The sequence below is a fragment of the Triticum urartu genome, chromosome 2 (assembly GCF_003073215.2).
Source record: "Triticum urartu cultivar G1812 chromosome 2, Tu2.1, whole genome shotgun sequence".
Taxonomy (NCBI): domain Eukaryota; kingdom Viridiplantae; phylum Streptophyta; class Magnoliopsida; order Poales; family Poaceae; genus Triticum; species Triticum urartu.
In genome coordinates, this window is record NC_053023.1 from 725,574,862 (window position 1) to 725,580,861 (window position 6,000).

General features: G+C 46.8%; 1 pseudogene; it reads left to right on the forward strand.

Annotated features, from left to right (window-relative positions):
- LOC125534389 overlaps positions 1–2,025 on the forward strand; it is a 30,501-nt pseudogene extending 28,476 nt beyond the window's left edge.
- The last annotated feature ends 3,975 nt before the right edge of the window (positions 2,026–6,000 follow it).

The window sequence follows — 6,000 nt, forward strand, 5'->3', positions numbered from 1 at the left end:
GTGGCATGAAACCCTTATAAAGCAGGTGGGTGTGAAGAATTTTCTTGTCAGATTAAGACCTCGTATTCCCACAATCAGGGCATGAACAACACATAAAACCATTCTGCTTGTTTGCCTCAGCCACTTCAAGAAATTTACGCACGCCCTTAATGTACTCAGAAGTATGTCTGTCACCGTACATCCATTGCGGGTTCATCTGCGTGCATTATATATAATTATGTGTGTCAAAAGTAAGAAAATTAGACAAGTATCTATCTAAAGTAAGATTTTTCCTTTCGGAAAGAAGATAAGAACAAGAGGCTCACCACGGTGGTACCGGCAATGAGATCGGCGCGGGCGATCGACGGCGAAGACGAAGATGGGGCGTGATGGACCGCTAAACCTAGACAAATCTCAGAAAAAATGGAGCTCCGAGGTCGAGATTCGAGAGGAGAAAGCTTAACTAATGTGGCTCGAGCATTTCATCGAACACCTCACATGCATAAGAGGTGAGCTAGAGCACCCAAATGCCCTTCCTCGTCGGCTAGCAAAAAACAGAGCACTTTGGAGTGCTCTGCTCGCCGGCGGTAGGGTATATATAGGAAACTCATTGGTCCTGGTTCGTGGCTGGAACTAGGGCTAAAGCCCAGCCTTCTGTCCTGGTTCGAGCCAAGAACCAGGACCTATGTTTGTGGGCCAGGAGCGAGGCCCATTGGTCCCAGTTCGTGCCAAGAACCGGGACAAATGGGCCAAGACGAACCGGGACTAATGCCCATGAGGCCCCGGCCGGCCCCTGGGCTCACGAACCGGGACGAATGCATCCATTGGTCCTCGTTCGTGGCAGAACCGGGACTAATGGGCTGGCCAGGCCCGAACGAAAGCCCCCTTTTCTACTAGTGAAGTAATATGGATCAGAGGGAGTATCAGAATTTTCGTTATTTCCCTATGTATGGACAACATTTTGGTGAAATTTTGCAGTACTACTATCCACTCTATTGATGCTGTAGGAACACTATCAGTGATAACATCGAAAGTACCATTTGGATACTCATGTAATCATGTTTATGCCTCTAAAATTCAGACAGAATAGTCACACATAATATTTTTACAAGAATCATGCATGGTAGGCTACTCATGTGTTACAAAGAGTACACTAGAATTTTCCTCTATATAAGAACTGAATCATTTAAAACAAGAATTCTTATGTTTTTCCTTTGTTTCAAACCATGTTTTTTGTATTTTTTACTATACTGCAATGAAATGAGTATAAAATCTTATAACACAAATCAATGAGTTGTTTCTTATATAGTTCATCCAAACAGTACCTCTATGTGTAGTTCAAAGAGAATTTAAGTTCTTCTATAGAAAACAATCATTTGTACTCTCTATGTTGTGTTTGTTTAGTGTATCTAAATAGCTATATTGACTAGACAATTGACGTGACATTATATTTGCATGTTAGGATTTGTTCTCTGCTAGTAGTGACACAAGCTCTAGCACGGTGGAATGGGCAATCATGGAGCTTCTCCAAAACCCATCGTCAATGTCTAAGTTATAGGATCCAAAATAAACATTGCCGAAGATGATATTGTTCGGTTGCCCTATCTCCAAGCTGTTATAAAATAGACTTTTAGAATTCATCCTCCTGGCCCGCTCTTCTTGCCACGCAACCCCGAGAGAACATTGCAAATAGCAGGTTACACAATACCTAAAGATTCACGCGTGCTCATAAACATATGGGCGATAGGTCGAGATAATGATGTATGGACTGAACCTGAGAAGTTTATGCCAGAGAGATTCTTGGGTTCAGCAGTTGATTTTAAGGGTGCCGATTTTGAGCTCCTTCCATTTGGTGCCGGATGTCGGATCTACCCTGGAATGTCATTGGCTATTAGGATGGTGCATTTGGTCCTCGCTTCATTGTTAAATCAATTTAAGTGGAGTCTCCCTATTGAGCTTGAAAGGGATGGGATTGATATGGAAGAAAAGTTTGGCCTATCACTTACGAAGGTCACGCCTCTTCGTATTGTACCAACACCGATTTGAATTAGAAACAAAATGTGTCCCAAGTAAGACTATTTGAAATGTTTTTATTATGTAATAATTCAAATGTATCACCCATGGAATTTATACAATTATTTATGTCACAGTTAAACAGGTAGCCTTCCAGGTAGGCAGGCGCGCCGCCATTTGGTCGACCAACTCCTGAAACTGCGCAGTTGTTTGCTTCCTTAACGAAAGAGGGAGTCTGAGGTACCGGGAAGGGAAAACGCCACATGTATAGCCCAGCAGCCCAGTCACCAGCTGCATATGATCCTGCGTGCACCGAATTGGCAGGGCTGAGCTCATCTATAGGTTTATCTGTAGGCCTGACGCGTGACCAAACAGGTCCAGCACGGCGACGCAGGCCCTCAAGTCCCTCTCTGTTAGTTTTAAGAATACCTTGACGTCGTCGGCGTACACGGATACTCACTGCTGCAGCCCTGTCCTGGCCAGTGGGGTGATGAGTCCGGTCGTGGCCGCACACTCGAACAGGTGATACAGTGGTTCCATGTAGAGAATGAATAGCATGGGGAGAGAGGGATGCCTTGTCTCAGGCCCTGGCAATTGAAGATCGTGTCCCCTGCTATTCTGTTGACGACGATTCTGGTAGTCGAGGTTGCCAATAGTCCACAGATCCAGGAGAGCCATTTTGGTCCAAAACCCAGCGTCAAAAGTACCTCCACCAAAAACAGCCATTGAACAGTATAGAAAGCCTTCGAGATGTCCAATTTGAAGAGGACCGTTGGGTCCTTTAGTGCATGTAGTCTGCTCGTGCCTTGAACGAGCATGAAGTTGTTGTGTAGAGTGCGGCCCCGGATAAAAGCAATTTGGTGGTTGCTAACCAGATGTGGGAGATCATCAGCAAGCCGTGTGGCAAGTATCTTGTCAAAGATCTTGATTGCACCATGGTTGAGGCTCACCGGTCTGAAATCGCGAATGTCCACCGCCCCGGTTTTCTTTTGTAGCAACGTGACCGTGGCCCTGTTTATTGCATGTAGCCCACGTATATCTCCACCAAGGAACGTGACCGTGGCCGTGTGTGCTCTCAACTTGCCCCGACAGTGTCGCACACAGAGTATTCGATGTTCGCATGTAGAAACAAAAGTGGAGGTTCAAAGTAGGGGGTGTGGTTATTTTGCAGGAAAAATAAGGGGTCAAAACGGATGCGTTCGGGCGTATCCGCGGATGTTTGAGGGGTCAAATTAGTTAGATGCCATTGTAAATGCTCGAAGTTGTTACTCCATCCCCAAATGTGGTGGTTTTGCGTAAATACCTCCCGTCTGGTCGTTGTGGATAAGCAGTGGAATTTGGTCTTTAATGTGAAGAAACTCTATAGTTTTTTTGCGGGGTAAAAAAGAGTTTCATTCCATAATGATAGGGTTACAATCTCGAGCCACCAAATCCTCACAACACGGAGGAGTCGAATTCAACCATACCGCAGTACAAGCCATGGTACGGCTATAAAAAGCGAGTTGATGTGCTACCCTATTTTGATCTCTAGTAATCTTAAGTGGAACAAACTCTCGATTAACCATAAGAGCTTTAATCTCAGCATCTAAGTGACCGTAGGCCGATCTAACCAAAGTGTTTCCTCCATAAGTGGCCAGGGCATTTATAGAATCTGATTGGACAATGATAGGCTTGTCCGAGTGCTGAATAGCCAAGGCCATACCTTGCATCAACGCATGAATCTCTGCTTCTAAGGCGTCATTACAGTTGAAGATGTATCTGTAGGCAGCGAAGATCAACTTACCACTCTCACTCCTAAGTACCATCCCAGCGGACGCGCACCCGTCGTGAACCGAGAAGAAACTCTATAGTTAATTCACATGACTTAAATTCCACAAGCACCAAGAAGAAAACGAAGCTAGACAGAAATGCATTGTACATTTTGCAAAAGCTAATTCAGTTATGCTTATAAATCTTGCCATAGCGATCTATATCTTTTTTCGATTTGGTCTGGTTACAACGGACAAAACAACTTTGTGCCATAAATAAAGAGTCAATTACACCACCGATGCTGAACTTGGCGAGATAGGTCACTTTAGTGCCTAAACTTGCGGCATACATTGAACTGATGTTACAACTTGACTTGAGCGTGCAAATACGGTGCAAAACTCGTTTGAATACGCATAAAATGCTGACGAGACATATGACAGGATGGCGTGGGGCCCATTGTCAGTGACCGGATGGTGTAGACCAAGCTTGTGGCATTTTTTGTTTGCTAAATCACCCTCAATTATTACCCTTTTCACAGGGAAAAGCTCCTAACGGGTCGTCTCGCACGTTCAGCTAGCCACCCTACATACAAATCCTAATTATAAATAATGTACATATAAATTAAGAAAATTATACAAAAATGTGCTCATATAATTCCAAATTTCCACCTATAAATTTAACAAAAATCCATACAGTTACATTGCAAAGGAAAAAGTTCATTTTACTATCTTGAATAAAATGGGTGGTTCCCTTTACCCCTAATCTATTTTTTGACTTCTTTTACCCCCCCCCCCCTCAAACAAACCTAAACCGGACAAAACACCCCCAGGCTGGTTTTTCTCCACCCGATGCTAATGTGGCAACTAGTCAACGGCGGTTTTGACCTGGGTGGGGCCCCCTTGTCAAGTTCCTCTCACCTCCCCCCCTCTCTCTCGGTCAGAACCTGTTGGGGAACGTAGTAATTTCAAAAAAAAAAAGCATACGCACACTTAGGATCATGGTGATGCATAGTAACGAGAGGGGAGAGTGTGTCCACGTACCCTCGTAGACCGAAAGCGGAAGCGTTAGCACAACGCGGTTGATGTAGTCGTACGTCTTCACAATCTGACCGATCCAAGTACCGAACGTACGGCACCTCCGAGTTCAGCACACGTTCAGCTCGATGATGTCCTGCGAACTTCGATCCAGCAAAGCTTCATGGGAGAGTTCCGTCAACACGACGGCGTGATGACGGTGATGATGTTGCTACCGACGCAGGGCTTCGCCTAAGCACAACTACAATATAAGCAAGGTGGAATATGGTGGAGGCACTACTGGAATCAGGGATTTTGCCGTCTGCCAGTTCTATGCCGTCTGCTAGCTGGCGGCAAAGAAGGTCTTTGCCATCAGCTACCAAAAAGCAGACGACAAACAACTGGCAGACGGCAAAGAAGGTCTTTGCCATCTGTTACTTCTTTGCCGTCAGCCGGCTGACGGCAAAGAGGGAGGTGGCCCCCACTAACGAGCCGATTAGAAATACTTAACGGCCCCCCTCTTTGTCGTCCGCTAGCAGACGGCAAAGATAAAAAGCAAGCGGACGACAAAGGTTCGGCGGACGGCAAAGGTTTGGTGGCCCCACTAACCTAACGCCCGGCCGATCGAGCCCCACCCCCGCCCGTTACTCTCTCTTCTCTCCCTCTCTCCTCCCTAACGCCCGGCCGCCACCAGATCCACCCACGCCCCCCGCCGCCCCGCGCCGCCCCCGCGCTCGCCCCCCCCGCCCCGCCTCCCCGTTCCCCCCACCCCGCCGCCCCCACCCCACCCGCCGCCCCCGCGCCCCCCGCCGCCCCGCCGCCCCCGCCCCCCCCCCCTGCCGCCCGGTGCGTCGCCCCACCATCCCGCCGCCGCGCCGCCCCTGCCGCCTCGCCGGCCCACCCGCCCCACTTGCCCCGGCGCGCCGCCATGTAGCCGGCCCACCCGCCCCACTGCCCCGACCGTCCCATTGCTCCAGTGAGTTTTTTCTTTTTTTCTGTTTTTTCATATTTTTTGTTGTTTAATTGTTAGTGTTAGATTTAGAAGTACAAGAAGTAGAAGTAGAAGAAAAGAAGAAGTAGAAGAAGTAGAAGTAGAAGAAGTAGAAGAAGAAGAAAAAAAGTAGAAAAAAGATGAAAAAAGAAGAAGAAGAAGAAGAAAGGACGAAAAGAAAAGAAGTAGAAAAAAGATGAAAAAAGAAGAAGAAGAAAAGAAGTAGAAAAAAGATGAAAAAAGAAGAAGAAGAAG